This window comes from Phalacrocorax aristotelis, chromosome 4, assembly GCF_949628215.1.
Source record: "Phalacrocorax aristotelis chromosome 4, bGulAri2.1, whole genome shotgun sequence".
Classification (NCBI taxonomy): Eukaryota; Metazoa; Chordata; class Aves; order Suliformes; family Phalacrocoracidae; genus Phalacrocorax; species Phalacrocorax aristotelis.
In genome coordinates this window covers 41,512,399-41,535,913 of record NC_134279.1, presented here as the reverse complement: position 1 = coordinate 41,535,913, position 23,515 = coordinate 41,512,399, and the positions used below count along the sequence as shown (strand labels likewise).

Below are 23,515 nucleotides of genomic sequence, written 5' to 3'. Positions count from 1 at the left end.
TCGGATTTGCACAGAAGTAAATGGCATCATCTTGCAACAGACTCACCATCTGTAACGCAATACCAACTAACTCATGCTTTCATTTAATTCCCTAAAAGTTTTGACAGGAAAAGAATATCACACACGAATGCATATGCATGAAAATACTCCACCCACAAAATATTATGACCACCTCTGGGGTTTTCAAAGCCTCATTTGTACTAAAAAATTCAGTAGATCTTTGGTCACCCCAAAATACAGCCATAAATCAGGTTGCCCTCCCAAAACTTTCAAACATTGAGAAGAAATGGTTTATACTTCAGAGCCAAAATACGTACAGTGAGGTGGGCTGGAAACCCACGCCACTGGGTTTCTGCACAAGGAAACTCCTTTCATTTGTGCAAAACTTTCTATGTTGCCTTGGTGAATCTGCTCCACTAGCCAAAGTTGGCTACTAAAATATTTTTGCACTTTAATAGCTACTTTAAACAAATCTTCACCATGAGTCAGATACAGATTTTACTTATGCTCTGCATGGACACACACACACACGTATATATTCACACACCATGAGATACATATGCACTCAAAAACAGACTTGCATTATCTCCTCTCATTAAAAAGATCTGCATTATCTGTTCTTTGAAGCGAGAAACATACATTTTACACACATCTGCATGTACATATGCATGCGGTCTTTGAAACAACTGAAAGAAACAATTCTGTTTCTAGTGACTACTTTCATACTGTGATTTAGCCTATTCAGAAGATTTAATTCAGCCACAGAATACAAATTTTAAAAGATTACAAAATCCAACTGCAGAAATAACATAATGATCTTTTTTAAAGGATAAGTTTTCCAAGTTGTGAGGTGCAAAAACTGGTAGGAGCAAGTCCAGCTTGAAGCTTGGCCTAAAACCAGCAGGTTGTCTCTCCTGAGAAAAGTTCCTGTAACACATGCAGGTCTTGATTGAAACCAGATTTCTGTATTCAATGTGGCTGGAGAACTGGGGTCATACTTTATAAATGATTTCGTAGTAGAAGCAGCACACACACACAAAAATCAAAATATTCAATAGTCTTTTTCTATTCACTAGAGGCCAGGCAGAAACTCCTAATGAAGTTCCTCCAGCACACCAGATAGTGCCTGCATGCATTTCTTGCTCTCTGAAGTGGATTCTTCTTCATCATAGGAGAAGACTTCTTTTTAAATTGTAATTTAAAAATTAAATCCAGCTGACAATCTTCATCTAAATGCAATGCTTTTAAAGCAAAGTTCATTTTCTTGTAAATGCAAAGATTAAAACAATCCCACCTGAGATCATAAAAGCAAGAAGTTAAATACTGATGTCATAAACTTAATTCCCTATGTTTTCCCATTATTTAAATACACACCTCGGGTACTATGTTGCCTTAATGGGTACAGTAGCATATGAGACAAGAATATCACTCTTCACTGAGAATTTGATGGGGTTAGTTGGTTGGTATAAACATAAAAATCTGTTTTAGTAATGTTAGTGTGTTAATCTATTTTTACATTTTAGCCTGGAAAAAGAATGTAACCATGTTGCCAATGAAAACCAAAAAATCTTTTCCTGTACATTTCTTCTGGTTGACACATCATGTCTGCAAATAATCGTCTTTCTCTAGGAAGCCTTCACTTCACACAAATCTAAAAGGACAAATGAGACATGCGCCATCTTATGAACATTTACCAAGACTTGGATACTTTGTCAATGCAGTATAGCAGCCCCTGACGCACAGCCTCAGCTCTTCAACTAAACTCTTCCACATTTTTAGGGCTGAAGTATGAACTCAAACTCACATTGCCACTTTCTTTTTGAAGTGTTCTATAGTAAACTGTGATATAATTTTGGTTTATTCAAAAAGAAGAATTGGGTTTTTTCTTCCACATTTTGGACCAGCACACACAATATAGACCATCTTCTGAAACTAATAACATTTTGAGAAGGAATTTCAAGAGGAACATTTTTTTGGTCACACGAAGGAATTAAATTCCCCAATCTCTGAAGAAAGTCCTGGGAAGGACTGGAATGACTTCTGAATAATTGCTACCAAAGGACGGTGTCGCCATCCCTGGAGGTGTTCAAAAAAACATGTAGATGCAGCACTTCAGGGCATGGTTTAGGAGACACAGTAGATTTGGGTTGATGGTTGGACTTCATGATCCTAGAGGTCTTTTCCAACCTTAATGGTTCTTAATGATTCTAAAATAATCCAAGATGTCTTAATCAAATCATCCCTAGAGAGACAGGTACACTATGCAAACTAGGGAAAGCAGATGTGGATGTTTCTTGGCTCATCTCACACAGGTGCACCAGGCAGAAAAAGGCTCAGCAATAAGTTCAGCCCACTGTATTTATTTATATAAAAATAAATGTTGTTTTTCTTAAACTCCTTCACTTTGTGGAAGAGGAAAGCACTGGGGAGTGCCATACACAATACGCTAATTACAATCACTTTCTGCTTCAATAAAGGAAATACAAACTTCCTGCTTTGGCAAGAGCTAGAATGTCTCAAGCAGGTGGGAGAAGGACCACATTAAGTGTCTGAACAGCCATGCAGAGGGAAAATATTTCCTAAATTTTCTATTCATGTGCTGAATCGGAAAGTATACTTCACATAGGTAAAAAAGAACCGCCTTAGTTATTGGTTCTCCTTCTATAATAATGATGATTGCATAATAAGCATTTTTTTTAAATTATATGAACACAAAACCATTAAATGATCTGTAAAGCTCCGGGAAGTTCTGACACTTGTAGTCACAAAAGACTCTCTTCTTCACTTCCTGCAGAATAAGAGGTTAAAATGAGTCTTCTGGGCATACTATAACTTGGTTAATAATAACTCTGTATGTATTCTTCCTAATTCTTCCAAATGGATATATTATTACTATGAAATCATTGTTCAGTATTGCTATTACTGAGTGGGAGCTTCAATCCAAAGGGAACTTTATTACTTAATCTAGCACTGAAATGCTATCTGTTAAGAAAATGGGAATATTTCCAAGATGTAAGATTATTCATGAACACAAAATTCCATAGGCATATTTTGATTAAATAATATTCCCATGATGAAAGATTTCCAGCCAATGATTATGTTCTCAAGAATATACGGGACTATCAGTTAATTAATATGTTCTACATAACCCTGATAATTCTATTGGGAAAATAAAATGTTAGAGCCACCAACTCTTCTCAGGTCAGTAAAGGTCCAGTGAATCCCCCAAATACTTGCAGACTGTTTTCTTGGAGAGTAAACATCAAATGAAAAGACACATGACAATAACAATCCATTCCATATGGTAATTATGTAACCAATAGTGCATATGCTTATCTTCATCTTATAGACAGTTTCTCCTCACTGCACCCCATGCACTTCCCTTATCTACATATTTTCATCTTAGAAATTCAGCTTTTTAAAACCAAAGGTCTTTACCTTCATGTCTTTCAGGTTTAGTGCCTACCACTATTCATACAGGAAATGATGCTGTACACACAGAGAAAACCTATGACATCACACCAACTGATGCTCTACTCTGCTCTCGGGCACATGGGTCCACATTAACATCGGCATGAGTAAAATCACAAAGCAGCTACTTTAAGCAAAGCTGGCTGAGAAATTAATTTGCTGTTTGAATAATACAATAATTTCCCATCAAATACATTATTTTACCAGTCGGATCAGTTTACTTTGCCCAGCTGAGAACCAGGCAAGTTTAAATAAGGCAAGTCTCTCTCATGCGACATTTTGAAGCAGAGTAAAAGGAAGAGAGACATTCAAAACCTGCCTGGATGTGTTCCTGTGCCCCCTGCTCTAGGTGTCCCTGCTCACGCGGCAGGGTTGGACAAGATGATCTCCAGGGGTCCCTTCCAACCCCTACCATTCTGTGATTCTGTAATTCTGTAGAGGAGAGAAAGAAGGAGTTCTCCATGTAAGCAGGTTGACCAGCATCCCGCAGGTCACTTCCAGCCAGACCACTCCCTTTGTCTTCCAGTGCCCAAAACCCAACAGCTGAACATTACTCAGATTTACCACTGTGTCCTTGCAGAGATGGAGGCATGCTGTTCTAACATAGCTATTAGAAATGGCTGTTGCAGTCATACAGACCACAAAGTGGATGACAAAACTGCAACCCCACTCCTGTTTGTGGAGAGGTTAGACTATCATGCCCTCCACAATTGTTGTATAAGCTCAAAAAAATTCTTCAGTGGAAGGAAGAGAATAGCAAGTTACTTTCTGTTGCCTGGAACCGTAGATCTCAATAATTACTTGACAATAATTGTAATTGCATAAAAACAATAGTTACTGTAGAATAACACTTTGCAAAGTTTTATATGTTGCAATTATCAGTCTCCGCAAAGAGAAAGCAGTAGACTCAGGGTAGTCAGAAATAATAGGCCCACAGTAAGAGTTGCATGAGTGTCCAGCAAGATGAGCTTGGCCAGGACAACCTGTATAGCTATTCTGCTCTTACCAAAAAAAAAAAAAACCAACCACACACAAAAAAAAACCAAAAACAAAAAACACACCACACCACCACCAAAACCCCAACCTCCCCCCTGCAAAAAACCCCGCACGCTCCCACCCCCAAAAGAACACCAACCACAAGAAAGTGAAGAACAATTTGAAGATAAAGAAATTTTTTAGGACTTCATTAAGTGTTAGAATAAAAAAACCATGTATTTTACAGCAGTGTTTTTTAGTGGAATCCTGATATATCAGGCTGTTTATTGTTACTTATATCACACTTTAATTTTTCAGACCAGTTTTTCACTGAAAAAAAATATTTTTGTTTGGCTCTCATAAAGCTACAAGAAAAGCTCTGTGCCATATATCTGCCAGCTGCTAACAAACCTTTACTACACAATTACCATTCTGATTTTAGGAAAACTTTTATGTCAGTGTATGGTAACTTGGTAAATTCTGACTTTGTGATTATCAGGTTTCTACTATTTCAAAAACTAGAGAAATTTTTTTATCCAGATGAGACACTCCTAATTCCAACAAAATCCTACCTGCATATTCCTAAGAGTTTCAAAAGTTGTTAGAACATCTGTATACTTCCCGCTCAATCTTCCTAGTTTCTTTTATTCAAACTCTTATCCCTTTGTCCCCTTCCACTTTCTCCAGGTCAGGGTTTTTCCTCCTGACCAGCAAAATTAGTACCAGAATATTATTTCAGTCAGTTCTTTCAGGTTTTGTTCCCCATCTGAAATCAGGATGCAACAGAATCTCTCTCAGAATCCTGTTCTCACATGCATTTGCCCCCTTTTTCATAATGAAGTGGTTTAGGTGCAATCAATGGACATGGGCTGAGAGCCATTTAATTTTTTTTTATGTTTTTTTCCATCCTCTTGTTATCAGTTCTGTATCTTAATCCTTCTATGTCTGGTATGCATTGTGAATCACGGACCAGCTCTGGATGCCTGGAAACCATTGGGCTTCCTTAAGAACATCATCATAACTTTTCCCACCCCAGAACTCCAGTGTATTTCGTTGCACACAGACTTATGAGTGGACATAAAACTTTCCGTACAATATGCAATACATTTTATGGAGTTAATTTCAGAAATATAAGGTTTGGTCCCAGGAATCATGGCCTCAGTTCAGTACAGCCACAGAATACTGTGGAGAAACAGTTCCTTGACCTCAAAGCCTAACGAAACATCCAATATGTCCGCTCCTATTTTTAGATGTATGCTCTGCAGTGCCATATTCCTTAATATAAGGCTGACCCAAATGTTCCAACAGCAGACGTTGGTTTCTCTTTGATAGCCAATACGTATCTCTGCTTTCCAAGTTTCTGTAAACACATCATTATAAGGAAGGCCAGTCTTACTTTTCCCAGCCTTCTTTCTAATTATGTGCCTGCTGCCAGGAAACTTTCACTTTTTTTTTTTCTTTTCTACTAAAATTTAAACAAATGCCTGCTACAGACTTGAAAAAGAAGGGAAAAAAAAAATCTCTAAAGCCGTTACTATTATAAGTTACAAAGTTACTAACACCAAACTCCTTTCAACACTCAATGATAAACATTCAACAAAAAAGTTAGCCATAGGAGTACATCATTGCTAGGTCACCAAATAAGTCTTCTTTACAGACTAATGAATTCCACAGGACCAAAAAAAAACCAAACCAAAACAAAAAAAAACAAACCACTAAAAAAACCCCACCAATATTTTTCTTGATTTTGATTTTGGTAAGAAGCCACAGTAAGTTTTCTAAACCATCCAAGTCCCCAGGCATTACCAACTCTTTTCATCGAGGAGTATCACCCGGTTATTACAGAAGTCTCCTACAAAGAAGGCTACGAAAGCACTCGTATTTTACTGCTCCTCACATCTTCTAACAAACTAACAAGTGATTTAGCAAGTCTTGAGCTACAGAGCTACAGACAGCAGCTGCCGCCACAACAGCATCCTTTCTGTATTTGGAAGCACGAAGGGGATGGCCAAGGTCGGCAAATAAAGCGCTTCAGCCAAACCCGGGTGCAACGAGAGCCGATGTGGCAAACTGGAAGGGCGAGAAAGAGCCGCGCAAAGAAGAAACACTCGGGAGAAACGCGGTCAGCCCGATCCGGTTAGAGAACGGTCCCGTTCGCCTCATCAGAAGAAAACCCCGCCACGTACGAACTCGTGAAAGCATCCTGCCATCTTACCTCGGCAGCCTTTACGCGGGCGGCTATCGCATACCCGAGCGCGAGTGTGCAGGGGACGAGGCAGCCCGGCGGCGGCGGCGGGAGCGGGGCGGAGCGGCGGGGGCCCGCAGGTACCCGGCCTATATAGCGCAGGGCGGGCCGGGCCGGGCCGGGGCCGGGCGGCGGAGCGCAGGCACCGCGCCGTGACTCAGTGGCCCCCGCCGGCGCGTCCCCGGCCGCCGGCTTCACGTTAAGAGTCCCGCGGGCGCCCCGGGCTCCCCGATGCGTGCGGGAGGCGGTACCGGGCTGCTGGGAACGGCGGGGAATTGGGGGCTTCCCGCAGCGAATCGCCAGCCGGATCGTCTTTCCCTGCCGCCGCAGTCCCGGTCTTAATTGCTCTCCCCTCGGAGCTGCAGGAACCGGGACTTTCGGATACGCTTTTTGCCAAAAAAGGCTCGGGTCCCACGCTGGCAGTTCACTTTCTTCCCGCCAGGAACTCGGCATCCATAGTCAGCGGAAAAGCTGGAGAAATTTCTCCTAAAGCAGAAGCGGGCGCTGCAGCTGACTGGAGAGTCGAGGGAACGTCCCAGGCGCTTCCATATTGCCGTACAGCTGCACAAAAGTCTTGCCCCGAGAGTTTACATTAGCTTTTCTGCGGAGAAAAAGTTTCCATGATTTCCACATCATTCTTGTCTGTATGACAGAGCTGGTGGGATGGCTACATGTTTTAATGTAGGCCTGCAGAAACGATGTCTCAAGTCATCCTTCTAAGCTTTTTAATGCTTTTTCTGTTCGTAAATAACACTTACGCCATTACTCATCACCATCAAGTCCCTGAGTTTTCAGTTAAACTGAATTCAAAACTTTTTTCAGAAAAACTGGTTCGCTCTGTTGTTTATAAAACAGATGACTAAAGTGTGCAATCATCTCCTGTGCCTTCTTCACCTGCCAAAGAATAGCACCAGGTTCAGAGCACATGTACTATATGTGACAAAAGTCATGCTATTTAGCAGTCTAATTACGCAAATCCATCCAGAGTGTCAAACGCTTACTGTAAATACATTATTTACTACTGCATATTCCACTAAGGACATAATTTGGAGGTAGATACTTCTTGGTTTTCTTCTTTTTTTCTACAAGGGGATGAAGACTGAAGAACAGATTTCTGTTGTTGGGTTCATACCCTTCCTACTAGAACCCATTTGGTCTGGATCCAGTGCTTTCTTACAGTTTACATGCCAACATCACTTTTATGTGTCATCATAGGTTGCAACCAATCATTAGTAACATCTACTTAAACATCTGCTTAAAACAAGACAGACAATCTCAAAAGATACATCTACAAAACTGCTATTCTCAAATCCGTGGTCAATCCACAGAGGTAATCAGTGGCATCACTTGAACTTTCTACAGCACAGGCAGCAAAATGAAGGGTACGAACACGCTGCCTCTTATCTCACTACTATTAAACATCCTGGACAACAGTTAAGAGATTTTAGGGCAGCTGAAAGTAAGGGTGCTCCACTTTCCAGTCAGTGTATTATAGTCCAGCTCTGGATGCCTGGAATCCATTGCGTTTACACAGGAACATCATCGTAACTATTTTTTTCCAACTGGTATGAACCCCAAAGAAGAGCAAGACCTGTGCCTGAGAAATTTCATTCTAGGGTGGATGATACAGAACAAGGTGGCTCTGAAATCTCCCCTGCTTACTCAACCCCTTCACCATCCAGCCCTCTTCAGGACTCAGAACTCACTCCACATCACTTGGTCGCTCCAGAACATAACAGGAAAAACAGAGGAATGTTGCCAACTAGGAAAAAGGGAGGGGGAAATAAAGCATCTCCCCACTGCTAGAATAGCTAGTGACATGCCAGATCCTGGAGGCAAGATGACTGACACTGCACTAATACTCTTTCCAATTCTGGCACAGGACTAGGGGAAGATGCATGGTAGCTCATACACATAGTATTAAGAAAGTACATAGATTAAAAAAAGCGTATTACTCATCACTAATCAGGTGTTTATATGATTTGGGGTGAGTATGCTGGTCCAGGATAGCATTTTATCTAACAAGCAGATCACAGTAACAGCTGTAGATAATCTAACCCACAGAGCAAAGAACAGACTGATGTACAGTAGGCAAAGCCAATTATAGAAGAACGGTACCTGGACTTCACATCTCTCAACTGCACCTTCTCTTGATTATAACAGAGTGAGTTAATATTGCAGTAAACTGAGTTCTTGGACATTTTCTTCTGTCACAGCTCTTACATTGCACATATTTCGCACGTATGTTCAAAATTTTTGGAGAAGAATTTTATGCCTATGCCTGTACGCTCACGTTCACTTCATGGGGATGGAAGATGAAAGTGAAAAGACAGCTTGTGCACATCAGCTTAGCTCAAGACACTTGCCTCACTGTAACTCCACAAGCACAACCGAGCATGGAAAGTGAAAACGAAGCTCAGCTTACTGGGAACCAAACATGAGGCACAACACGAGATAAAGATCCAAAGAGAAAGGAAACAAAACCATATGCTTTACTTAAAGCTTAATACGATCTGTGATTCTTTCTTGTAAACAACTTTGCCTATCATTCCAGCTCCAGGAACATTTGGTTCTAGTTTATGGGGTTTCCAACTCTATGGGCAACATGACCAGCAAACTAAAATGAGGGAAACTAATTTACAAGTAAAAAGACAACTGCATACAATTCCAATGAAGTCCTAATATTTAAATGAAATATTTAAAATGTAATTACAATTATAACAGACAGTGTTTTGGAAAAATGCAGCAAAAAACCCAACAACTAATTTCTGTGAACTAATGGAGGTAATGGTAAATGCCATTAGTAAAACAGACAAACACCAAACCACCTGAAGTTGTATGAGGTTTTTTTTGCTAGCATTCATTCAAAGTCTGAGAATCTTCACAAAATGAAGATTAATTTTTTTACGTCACCCTGTAAATAAAAAGAAATTAGTATTGCTTAAAGTATGAAAACTAAAAAGGCTGAAAATGCAGAGAGAAAGACCTCATACAAAGTAATTACATGCAGAGCAATATGAGAGGAAACAAATGAAGATAAAACAACTCAATGCGCTTCTTGTGAGAGTCTGTCAAGTTCTTCAACTACTGCAGAACAATGTGTAGTATTTAAATGCAACCTTTTTGCTTGCAGTGTATCTTCAGTGAAGGACGTGTATTTTCAGGGAGTGTGTATGCACTGCCACCCACAACAGCTGGTTTCCAGGTGCTACTGTACTACAAATAATCACACAGTTCCATTTCCTTTCTACTATTTGCCTACTTGGTTTTTCTTCACTATGATATGCTAAATTTTAGCATCCTAGCTGGTGAATCACAACGATACTAAAAACTACACTGGAGCATGCAATTCTGATCATGCTAGTTAAGACCAGATATCTCAAATTCTTTAAATCAAAACACGATATTTTTCAAAAGGAAAACAAAAAAATATAACTAAAAAATTCTGAGGTCTAAGGAGAAGTTGTGATTGAGATTCAAATGGTGTTTTCTACGTGGGGGACATATATGACACAAGATTCTTTTGGTCTTAAAAACTGGAAATTAAGTCAAGAATATAGGCATACCTGTAAATCAGCCCAAACAGTATTCAGCTACCCACAATGGAGCTTTGCATCGTATAACAGTTCAAACGTCCTTAGGTTCAGATGGAAATGGCAGTAACAAAGATACCGAAGGACTAGAAGAGGGAACTGAAAGAGTTCACAAGCTTTCAAACAGATTCACATGCAGCTGACTGATTTCAATAATTTATAGAGCAAATTCAGCAATCTCCCTGTTTTTCTTACATAAAGGAAATTTATCCCATTTATGCTAGCTATGCAAAATAAGCTTTGACATGCCAACCATTGTGTATTCCCAAATTTTTATTTAAAATTAAAAAAAAAAACCTGTATAAAATCATACCCTTTGCCATACTGTACTTGACAACATTTAAAAGCTTTGAATAAGGATGACTAAGCCAGGAACAGGCCACTGATCTTCTTGGAATGCATGAGAGTTTGAGACTTCTTTAGAGGGCCAGAATGCAAAGTTAGGTTTTCCTGAAAACGCAAGAGACTAACTATACCTCTGAAACGGCAATTGCAAAACCTGTACCAGCTCAAAGCATTCAGCACTATTTCAAAAGTCTCTTGAATCCTGTATTATCAGCATCCTGTACTACCTGACTTTGCTGGCATTGGCAGACACTGAGGTCGTAACTACGTAAAGTGCTTTGTTTGGTATTATTTCCCGTTCGTGACATTCACAATGACGAACTAGGAGTACCAAGTTGTTCGTGGCTTTTGTTTTTCTTAGTACTTCTGGAAAAAAAAGGATCATATGTTTGTTACAAGAAAGATTATTTGAACAAACACTCCCCATCACTTTCAAGTCTGCCAATACACACCATCAAAGTTATCTGTTTTACAGAGAAGAAACCGTTGCTGCTAGAAGCCCACATCTGAAAGCAAATCATACTGCAAAGCCTCTCATCTAGTAAAATATTATTCAACAAAAATAAAATGAAAACAGGACCTTTTCCCAAATTTCTAATCATGCATAGAGGAAAGCAGAAATTAAAACTTTCTATTGCTGAGATAATTTTCATAAGAAGGCAATTACCATTTTAATGGACATATATATACCCACACACATGTGCGTGTATATACATGGTGATGAAGTGACTCATGTTTAAGTCTTCTCTCTTTGTATAATACTAATTACTTCACCTTTTGGATGAAAATAGCAAAGGTCTTCAGGGTACAAAATTGTTTAAATTATATTGATTAGACTTACCGTGTAAACCCTATGATGGCACAGAGAAAAACCGCAAGTCAATTATATAGGCACTTTCTAACAAGGAACTGGAACAGTCATGGTTGTACAACAAGTGTATAGAGAAGTCAAGCATCCCAAAGGCTTCCTTAAAGTACCTAGATACATCAGTACCCACATTCTTAGTCTGTTTTGACCATGAGTAATCCGTGAGAATTTCCTGGCCTGTGCAACTACTGGTATAGAAATGTGTGTGAGCTCTGGAAATAGCTACATTAAATATAACAAATTATAACTTGGAAAACAATTCATTCCTCAAACCCAGAAGGATTTTGACCCATGGTAAGCTCTCTGTTTCACTAACCCCACAAAGGAGAACTATTTTGTATGTTTATCCAACTTTTCTCTCCCAAGCTATACAGCTGGTTCTGCCCTAGATTTGTTTCATAACTCTTGCAGCTTTTCCTTGCGCTTTCATTCTCTCTCACCCTATTACTCCTCTCAGATTCTCTAGTTTTGATTAATGAAATAAATTTCAGACACCTGTAACATATTCTTCGCTTTCAATCAACATATCAGGATCAGGCACAAAATAACCTCGTCTAAGGCTTACCCTCTGTGGTTTTGTTAGCAATGTATCCAGAGCTGCTTCTTTACTTCACAGTAAAATGGGCATAATGCTCTTCAGCTGTGATATTGAAATCACATTTGCAAGCATCACTATGGACCTATGACAGGTCTACCTACACTGCAGATGCTTAAATTTTTAGGAGGCTTCTATAAAGTCACAGGTGGTTGCAGCAATTCAAACATCACCCATTGGTCCTTTGAGGTTCCCAACTCAAATCTCAGCACTACAATCTCTTAATACTCCTCATATGGCACTACTAGCTTTCAATTAGTCACACTTTAGTAACTTACAGCTGCTGTAATTGGGAGGCCTGTCAGGAAAGATAAAGAAGCTGATTCTTCTGAGTCAGGCTTCCTCACAATATTTAAAGTGTTTTTCAGTAGCTGTTTATGAGCTGATCTGGTCACAATTTCAAGATCAAGGAATAACTCACTTCCTTTCATCAGGATGTCATGCTCACAGGGCACTTAATTGTTTGCTAGAAAGGCTGTGAATTCAGGAGACATTCTGTTGCTAACATTTTGAGACCAGGGCAAACCAGGCCAATATGTTAGGTGTTACTGCTGAAGCTTGTGCCCACAGCTATTTAGTTTTCTCTGTTCTAGCTTTCACACAGTCAGCAGAGATCACAGCTGTTCTTTCATCTGCTGAACGCTTCTGTTGTGTTGATTCTTCCTGCACCGAGTAAGTCTGAAGTGAAAAGATGAATGGTGTTCTGTGTCTTTTCCCACCAGGAATAAGACCTTTTAAATTCAGCCCATATAGGTAGAAAAAAAAAAACCAAACAAAACAAAAAACAACAACAAAAAAATCCCAAGACACTGGAGATCAGGATTGCAGGGTATAAATTCCATACCCATGTTTAAAAGAGCAGCTTAGCTGCATTTCCGATACCCTGGAATATTTCTCCACCAAGTCGTCTTGTTATGAAATGCTTTTCTACCAGAATTGTCAGGATGGTTTTTTTTATAACTCATTTTCTTTCTTCTCTCTCTGCTACTGTTCTTAACTGTACACCTCAGTCTCTCAGGGGTGCACGTGTACCCTTTCTAGATGAATTTTTAAGTTTTCATTAGAACACTGCAGCAGAGAAAAATTCATAACGTGTTTTCATAATGCTTAAAAGTATCTACAATGGGATTTTTTCCCCAGCAGAGGAAGGCTCATTTATCTTCAAGCTGCTAACCAACGGGGCTGCCAAAGACCCCTCCTTTATAAACAAGAATCTATGAAGAGGTTTCAGAAACATGAGAAAATATGACAAACACAGCTTGAGGTCGTCAGCTTTGCTGGCAGAAGATCACAGAAGGATAACGACAAGTTCGCGAGCCTCCATCCCCTGTATTTACCGCCTCGCTTTAAACAACAGAACGCAGCTTCCTGCAGCAAGACAGCTTCCCCGCCGTCTCCCCCCGCTCCCCGCGCTCGTATTCTGAAATCCTCCGGCTCCAACTTCCTTATTTGGTTGCTGGGACTGTTCTTTGTCTGGCTGGAGCCCCGGGGCCGCGCCGCCCCCGGCTGGGCCAGGCCCGGCTCCAGCGGGCCACCCCGCCCGGGCCCCGGGCGAGCCGCGGCCATGCCCATGTAAGGAGCACCTTCCCCGGGCGCCGGCGGGGCGGCGCGGCGCGGGGCGGGGCGGGGCGAGGTGAGGGGCAGGCCCGGCCCCGGCCGGGCCTCGCTCCGCGGGGCGCAGCGGGGACCCTCTTCAGGGGCGCCGCCGGACGGTTCCCGGTTGCTCCGCTCGCCCCGCGGTCGCCGCCGTACCGTCAGAGGCGGAGGGCGGCGGTGGCCTCCCGGCCGGGGCCGCTGCCGCGGCACGGCGAGGCGAAGGGGAGCGAGGTCACAGAGCTCCAGCGTGAAAACTCACGGATTCTTGTCATGTTTGTCATTGTTCTTTAGAACAGGTCGCAGCGTGCCCTTTGGGGGTTTAACTGCCGCTTTCTGCGGAGAAAAAGGAACCCCTCAACAGTGCTACCTATTTTTTAAAAAGTGGCTATTCTGTTTTGCTACATGAACAAAGCAAGCGAGACTGGTTTTACTCTCGACATGCCCCTAAACTCTTTTAAGTACTGTTATAAAGAGCAGCTTACCTGCTGGAAGTCGGCGTATGTTTGCTGGCGGAGCGCTCCATCCTGTTACTACTGCTGCTTGATACTCAGTTCTAGCAGCACATCAGGCACTTCATGAGAAAAAATGTACGGCCTAAATGTACATGCGTCTGTCAGACCGACAGCAAGCAAGGAAGAACACTTAAGTAAAAGAGTTAGCCCTGCTGGTCGCTCTATTTTTTGTTCATGTCTTCTAGATTTTTGAACTTTTGGAAGTGGAATATCACAGGCATTTCCATAATAGTAATTTTTAAAGTAAATACCAAGGAATCCTGCAGGAAGCGACTTCTTTCTTTATCATTTTTGCATTTAAATGGAAGAGTTCAGGAGAATATATACTAAATATGTCGACAGTGACAACTGAAACAGAGAAAGTGAATATGCAGGGATATCTCCATCTGACTAAGGAAATTACTGAGCTGGGACTTCTTACAAGGACTACCCTTCACAAAGCAATGATTCAAAATTAGTACAAGTCTTGTAAGATGGTCCTCTCCAAGGCAGTATGACAAGAAACGGTATTTTGCAACAAATTAAAGAAGAAGTTGTAGCTAAACTTCTAACTTTCTAATTCTGTTTGGGAGTCTGGAAGCATTCCCATATTTCTCAATATGATTCCTTAGTATTAAGTTGTGAAAAGAAGTCATGAAGTAACACTTAAAGGTCTTCTATTACTGCAAGCTCCTGTGGATGTTTGGGTGAAGTAGGAAACAAGTAGCAGACTGGAACAAAGAGAGTGCGGCATTAGGTCACTGATGTACTTATGGGGCAATAGCGACTGCTCCTGGGCATGAGTGCATTAAAAAAAATGATGAGGGAGAATGCAAAGGTGCATTTATAAAGACCTTCCCCTAATGCTCCTTCAGCTGCACCCAACACATTAAGCCAGTTGTATTTTCAGCTCAACAGAAAACTGTCTCTGGTATTTTTATATTGCATTCTTGCCCTCAACAGAGGCCTGAATAAGTTTGTTTACTTGCGAGAAACTCTCAAACTAAAAAAACTTAAGGAAATAGCTTAGTAAGAATAGCACAAAAAGAAACATATTGACCACATCATATTTATATTACATGTATAAGCTACCATGATAAAATTCACTGCAGAAGAAAAAACCCAACTAACTTATGGCAAAATAAGAAACATAGGAACAATTTAGTAGAATTTATGTCCAGAAAAATCTCCTGGTTTCAAGTTATCTGTTTTGAGATGAATGTAATTAAAATGTTCGTAACTGACAAAGAAAATGCTAAAAATCAAACTACAGAAATGCTTTAAGAATAAATTAAACAAAACTCAAAGCCATACGATTGCCAAAGAGTAATTTAAAACAAAATGGGATAGTTCATGGAGCTCATCCTCTCCACTGTTAAAGGCTGCAGCAGTACTGGTTTATTGCAGAACAACTCCATCATCTCCAGCAGGTGTTCAGGCTATTGACAAATAACTCACTGCGGATTCTGCAAGCAATTTACTGTTCAGGCCCTGTCATTTGACATCAGTTCTTCTGAATAGAATGAATTATGCCATAACAGATATGTTCAGGGTAGAAGGACATATCCTTCGACCTTTGAGGGGCTGTTCTATGTTTGCTCTTTTGCTGTTGTGCCATATTTCCCTTCTGCAAATAAGAGTATGTCTCTGCCGAATGAAGAACTCGCAATGCTCTCAAGAAAGCTCTCTGAAAACTTAGATAAATGCATACAAAAGCTTAGGCCTCTACCCTTGCGGAAAGGATGATCTCCCAGAAATCTGGAAGTTACTATTCAACTGACTTTCAATGACAATTCCAGACCTCTCTCTGGCTGGTCAAACAGGTTTCAAAGTACAGATTTTCTCTTTCCAAATACTCCACACAGTTAAATTGCTACCATTGACCCCAGCAGCATTCTTTCAGCAAGCAGAGCATGTGTGTTACCTATGCCTTCTTCTCATTTTGGTAGCTGCAAATTGTGCTTGCACAATTGAATCCTTCCTTCTCCTCCCCCAGTGAGCGCACTCACTCAGACTACTCCACTGCACACAGTAAATCAACAGGTGCAACTAGACCAAGACTTGGCAGCATCTTTCTCACGGGCTTGAAGCACTGCCCTCAGAGAACAGTACCGCATGCTGTCCCACCTGCACTTCTGCCAGAGTGCACTCGTGTGTCCAGCTCCACATCAACGTTCTGGCTGTTTTATGTAGTCAAAAACCAGAAGGCTATACAGGAACAGTGGAATGGAAGTGTGCCAGGAAAGATCACATCATTAACCCGATGGGCCTGAGTAGTTTTATCACTTGAATATGAAGGTATTAGGTACCAGTACACAACCATTTATCAAGTTTAGAGTACTGGCAGCAACCGTTTCAACGTGCCACTGGGGAACACCAAATACACAAACCACGAAATCCTTTACTATTATTAAAGGAATTATGAAAACAATCAGAAAACCTCAGCATTTTATCCGTAAAACAAAACTGAATTTCTGTACTAGTGTTCAGCCTTGTAATAAAGATTAACCAGCACTGTAACATAAGTGCTAAAGCATTTAGTAATATTGTAAAGCATAATCAACAACACAATTATATTTCTCAGACTTAACATCTTTACATATTCTGGATATAGAGATACATGTACTGATGATAATATATTTTAATACAGAATTTCAACAAATCTCCTGCAAAAGTATGAGAATATACGTTGACTTAACCGATGAAAATAATTCTTTACAGATCTGTTGTACCTAAACATGTAAAACCTGAACACCATTTTTTTGGTTTTTTTTTTGTTTGTAGGAAAGGGGTTTGGTTTTGTTTTTTAAAACATAAGTGATCTGGAAAAAGAGGCACCTATGATGAGCAGTGCCAGACTCAGCACAGTTCTGTGTCAATTTCAACTGGTTATCTCCTGCTCTTTTGAGAATTGACAGTTTACTTCTATTCTTGGTTACTTTCTTTTAAACACTTATTTTTATTTGGGCAAGAAGATACATTTTGTCAAGCCTTTATCCCTTGGCTGCTTGTTTTATTCAGAAGCCTTTCAAAATGGACCGTGTTGAAAACCTCTGGAAATCCAGTGGATGTTATCAACTAGACTTCACTCATCCACATGGCTCTTGTCAATTCTTTCAAATTGTTTGAATAGTTTTGTAAGGTGCTACCTTGATTTACAAAATTTGCTTTGTTTTCCCAAAATGTCACATTGTGTTCATGATATTATTTTTCTAGCTTCTTTATTCTAGATCATACTGTTATTTCTACATTATCCACTATTTTTTCAGGGCTCATCAGTCAAGAGTCCCCTGAAACTCCTTTTGAAAATCAGTGCTATATTTGCTGCCTTCAGTTTATTAACTAAATATCATATTACTTTCATATCAAAGTATCGTCCCAAACTGTATTGGCCAATATATAATCGGTAGGCTTAATATTTTTTTTCCTAGACTCTTATAGTCTTCTAGATTCTCTTGAAAGAAACGCACGTCCACACTGAAACCAACACAGCATAATCAAGGACTGCTTGCTCCAGATTTCTCCCAGAACTTTCCTGGAAAGACACGGAATGCACACATGCAAGCATAGGTACCATAGGCAGCCACTCAGACACAGGCAAAGAATGCTTATTTCCCAGTTTAAATTTAGTCTGCACAGTTTAGCTGACCATTAAAATAGGTTTACATGGAATCACAAGAAAGAGACAAGACATTTCTACCTCGACATTTTCACCATGATAAGAAAAACAGACAGTTGATACAAAAAGGAACCCTGCATCATGCACTACATGCCTGAACTTACAGCATAGCATTAAATATTTCAACATAACTGTGCAGAAAAGCTTTTCATGATGCTGTAACTATATCTAGAAAACTATTATTTTTTCTAGTATCACGGATTTTTGTCAACTAAATTTAAGTGGGACTCAAAAAGAAATGCCATCTTTTACTGAAACCAAAAACATTTGCTTAATACCAAGACTTTGCTCAACAATATTTCATTACTACACATCAATTTATTGCTTGAATTGAATCCTCATTTAATCTTAATGCATGCTTTTCTGATTACAAACCCATGTGAACAACATTAACAATACATATATCTGAATGAAAACCATGTGCATTCATATCAAAATAGTATTGCCAGAACTTTCAGTGCAGAAGTACTAAAACATATCCTCGGGGAAACCTGGATGAAACCTACTCTGAAATATAATGTAGTTATGAGTGGAAAAAAGTCCTACATTTGACTTATATTTACAGCAGCAGTCAAGGACAACGCTCATGTATGAGAGAGCTGGGCACAAATTCATGGGAACAGGAAGTGTCATTCTCCATATGTATAGTTGACATGCCCTGTTGTATTGCTTTTAGATCTGGAAAATATTTGCCAACTATTATCATCAAAATGGAGGAGATACACAGAATGGCAGCAGAAATCTCTGTCAGTTGCAAGTAGACAACCACTTTCCAGTCTGGTTTCAGAGAGAAATATATGCCGCATGACTTTGTTAAATGAAAACTAGTGATACCTGTAGTGGTAAATAGTAAATAAGCACAGACTACAGTGGCAGAATGAAATTAAGAAATGACAGACTGAAGCTGACTATAACGGAAAACTTGACAGCATTGCTCCAGAGTTTAACTCATCTCAGTCTGTTGGGCAAAATAGAATATCCACAGATCACACAGTGCCAAACAGAGAATAAAGCAGGACTGTAATAAAATTAACTCAGTGATACATAATCATTTTCATATTAGCTCTCTTGGTGCCCTGTACTAGTGAGAAATTCTTCCTTTGGAGGATTCATGTTTATCAGATGCTCAGGAGAACAGAACTTTTGAGCAACCAAAACCCACAGTAATGCATAACAAAAACATCGTAATGTTTAGGAAGAAGAAACCTGGTTTCTAAAGGACAAAGGACTGTCAAAGCACAACATGTTACAGACTTAATTTTGTCCTTTAGAAACCAGGTTTCTTCTTCCTAAACATTACAACATAATTTAAAAAACCCACTTCAATAGTAATTTGCAATAACTGATCTTATAGGTAATGTACTTCTAGTGGGAGTTCAGAATGACTTAGTGTGAAGATTTGCGGACAAGGTTTTTATGCTCTGTTTACATTTTCTGGGAGATTAAGAGAAAACAGTCTGAACTAAGCTGCAGCTAACATGCTACAGGAAATGAAGGAAGAGAACCAGACTTCTAAACAAAGATTTACATTTATATAATGGTGATGGCTATGTTTTGTCTTAGAAAAAGGAATGCCATTGTTCTAAAATACACAGAAAATCTGTGGACTGGCGCTTCTCCCTACTTAGTGGATCATGAACCACTCCAACACTATATCAAAATGGTTCTTAAGAGAGCTCTTTCATCATTGTATTTGTTAACAGACCAAAACTTCTTGCATCAGCAAGTCCTCTCTCTGTATGGCAACCAAAGAGACACTGAACCAGCACAAGCCTCACCTATGCCAAATGTGTTGGTGTGAAAGCTACCAGAGCATTTTCCATGGTTGCAGGAGAAAGCGTTCAGACAGTTTGTTGGTAAGTAGTAATATACTCTTCAAAGTATAGCATCATCTTTTATTACACATATCCAGAGCACATTGCTAGAAGAACCTGCCATCAGCTGCTCACAGCTTTGCACTATTTCCATTTGTGCTGAAAAAATTCATGGCAAACATCTGATCAAAATATTTTTGTTGTCTCTTTTTTAAAGTTTTGAACAAAGAAATTTTAGGTGCCTTTGCAATTAAAGTTTTGAAGTTGAAATTAATAAAATGTGCTTCTTATAACTTAAGGTTATTCTAGCATGTGAACACTTCTGTAGAGAATTAATTTATTTGGCAGAGGATCTTACTAGTGCCAGAAACAAGTTCTTTTTCTCTACACTAAACTATGCCTATATTTGGCTAGACAATGAGCTCTTTTCTTTAAAAGTAAACAAACAAAAACCCTTCCTATCAAAAATTCAGCTTTGCACATGCTTAGTATGACATCAAAATTTCCACCCAGATTTTTTCCAGGAAGTCAGAAATCCATGGATCATACATGTAGGAAGGTCTATGTTAGATCTCTGGACTGTTACTGGTTTAGCAGGACTTTCCTAGAAATCCTGCTCTGAAATCACAGATACAAGGCATGAGGACTGAAAGCAAGGAGTTTGTCTCTCTTGCATTCCCAGCCTTTGCCCAAGGTGATGACAGGGCAACCGGATGAAATTCTGTATGAAAGTGAGAGAGTAGAGATTACAGAGAATCACAGGAGATTATAAACTTGTACTTTATAAACTCCTTTTCTCATAATTTTTTGTGATATATATGGGTGGAAATGGATGAACAAACCTGTCCAAATTAGTTTTAACCTCAATTTTCATCCAGTCTTACATGCTGAACTTCCACAAAAATCTTTTGAGAGTTTGCACCATACATCTCTTTCTGGGCTTCTTACCAGTATTTTTGGGAAGCATCAAGTTTTGCACACATCAGCTGTTCAGCTGAGTTGAAAATAAACTGCAAAGGAATATGGTATCATAAAAGTTCATTTCCAGAAAGAACGTACTTTTAAGACAAATTTGTTTATAGTGTAGTAACCCTGAATATTAAAATGCTACATTTCATTGAACAAGGATTATTGGAACATTTTTGTAAAAATCTGTGAAGTGTAATAGATGATTGCATGTTTTGATGCCTCTCTAACATACGTATGACCTCTTATTCTAAATTACTTCACAACTTTCACTATATCTTTGCTATCTAATTTACAGTCAACACGGTTTTGTTTTGGTTTTTTTTTCATTATCTGGACAAGAACTGGTAAAAAGATTAAAACAAAACTTTTGCTGCTTCATCTTGAATTTTGGTTAAAACTTTACCCCTCTCCCTATGCAATTCTATTAAACATAGTGATTTTCTCCTTAAACTCCGTTCAAATACGCAATAAAATGCCCACACTTCGGCTGTAGGACAGAAATACCAATCTACAGATGTGCAGAGGATTCTGAAGTATTCTGCCGTTCCTTTTCTTCTCTAGAAGATGATTTTTTATATTAGAAGTGAAAATTAAATAAAAACAAAATGGGAAATCTCTTTAAAAACAGAGTTGAAAAGGTATCACAGAGTGGTCAGTGATAAAATATTCTGAAAAGTCAGTGAAGCAGTAGATATATAGACTATCTTAAAAGCATTGAAATTCTATTTATCTGAATAGGCTTCCATTAGGTACAAGAACTTTGTATGTATGCAGTTTCCGTGATTTAAAAAGACCATGCTCTGTAAAAATCACAATTTTTACTTTTTTTGTCTCGTATGAATTTTTACGAACAACATTTTGCTTTCACATGATTGTATTATTGTTTAAGATCCTGCTTGAATTTGTAACTAGGCTTTAAAATTGTAACAGACTAAAAGAATGTGGATGGAGTGGACAGATAACATCTGCTAACTGACGACACAGAGGTGCTAACAACCTTTGATACTTTCTCTTTTACAGTTTTAGTTAGGCCACGAGAAGGCCTTTCTTTGGCAAAGCTAAACAACACAGCAACATTTGTATTCCAGAAGTGTGACAAAGACTAGCATGTGAGGTCTTGATTGAGGAGTGCTTCCTGGACAGGGATGCTGTATCTCAATCCAAACTTTTAAAGGTAAAATTTCCTTTGAGAGGGTGTGCCAAGGGAGCAGTACTGCAGGCCAGTACCTAGGCAGCAATCTATGGGATGCCAAAAGTTTCATGGACTTCTACAAGTATCCATTGTGAGAGCAGGTGCAACAGCAGCAGACAGGAGTTCTTGGGCAGGAAGTTTACTTCATGTTATCACCAGCTACATTGGTGACTGGTCATTCGATCTATTCACTAATTCTACTGATATCAACAGTATGGATGTTGTCTACTCTGATTAGGAAGGATAACTGGAGAGTGTTTTAAATTTTTTAAAGCAAATTTATCTTCTAGCCCAACAAATGCACTTATCCAGAGGAGTTATTTTAAAAGAAGTCCAGCTCCATTTGTTACATAGAGTATGATCAAAAGGGAAAAAAACCAACCCCAACCACCAAACAAACAAAAAAATAGTCCACAAACCCATAGCAAATTAGGATTCTTCTGTATCACAACAATATGTTCCCCACTGGAAAAGGACTGCATTGTAGACAAACAGTTCCTATCAATAAACTGACACTTACTGACCAAAACTGGACTTCGAAGAAGTTTGACCTCCTTTTCCCCAGCAATAGGGTGGGTGCCAACAAAGAATGACTAACAATTGTATTTTTTCCCCTCAAAATTCTACTATTTTGATTACACTAAAACCATAATATACTTGCAGCAAGGATTTTGCTACAATATTATATAACATGTATGGTTCATATTTGGAGAAACATAACACCTCCATTAAAACACAACCCTTATGATTCATATACACTAACATATGCTGGTTTACAACATTTTATTGTAGCTATCTTGAACTTACAGAACTAGCAGAATCTTTTTTTGGAAAAAAAAAAAAAAAAACAAACAAAAAAAACCAACCAAAAACACTAGGAATTGAATAAGGTGGTGTAGTTGGGGGGGAGCATAAGACAGTTTCCCAGTATATTCATTGCCAAACATATTCTTGGATTACTGCTTTGCCAAATCCAAAGTAAACTTTTCTGTGGGTTTGGCATAATGAGAAGTCCCTATAGGTATCTTGTATAATGGAACGCTGTTTATTTTGCTGCGGGCTCTGTTTAGTTTATGGAGAGTCTGTTCTGAAAGAACTACTGTGTTCCTTTTACAACTTTACACTCTGCCATTCTGTAAAATCTATCCTTCCTTCAGCTTATTAGGAGGAAAGGAGGGGATATCTAATTCTCTCCAAGATATTCCACTGTGTTAGTTAAAATTGTTTATTATTTAGGATTTTGCTGTAGGGTGTTTATGCTAGAAGACTTTGGAAAAATAAAGTTGTTTAAATACTGAAATCAGCACTTACAGAAAATACTTTATAAGTTAATAGGTATACTGTCATGACCGCTATCTGAGAGTGTCTGTGCCTGGGAGAATACCACTGTCTCTAAATTGAATCAATATTTCTTGTATAGAAATTTGTAAACCAAACTCCCATTACGATTACGTGTTCATGGTAAAAAATTTAACTCTAAGTGTCTCTCACTCAATATTAATAGACTTATAAAATAAAAAGGCAACTAACAGTTTTCTATAGCTGTAATGAGATTTTTTTGGTATGACCTCTCTCTCACTAGATTTACTGCAATTCCTATAAGTTATTTAAATATTTTTTAATTGTAGAAATAGTTTACAAATGTTTTGTACTTTAAAAATAAAATAATCAAAATCCCTTGC

At 39.1% G+C, this 23,515-nt stretch overlaps 1 protein-coding gene across 5 annotated transcripts in view; it reads right to left on the bottom strand.

Moving 5' to 3' along the window:
* PALLD (palladin, cytoskeletal associated protein) overlaps positions 1 to 23,515 on the bottom strand; it is a 209,522-nt gene that overhangs the window by 61,896 nt on the left and 124,111 nt on the right. The window contains exon 1 of one of the 5 annotated variants that reach the window (XM_075091123.1): positions 6,662 to 7,127. The exons of 3 other annotated variants lie outside the window; for them this stretch is intronic. The gene's annotated coding sequence lies outside the window, so the exon portion shown is untranslated. Of the gene's footprint in view, positions 1 to 6,661; positions 7,128 to 23,515 lie in introns of those variants that run through there. One more of the 5 variants, XM_075091124.1, reaches the window with a different exon arrangement.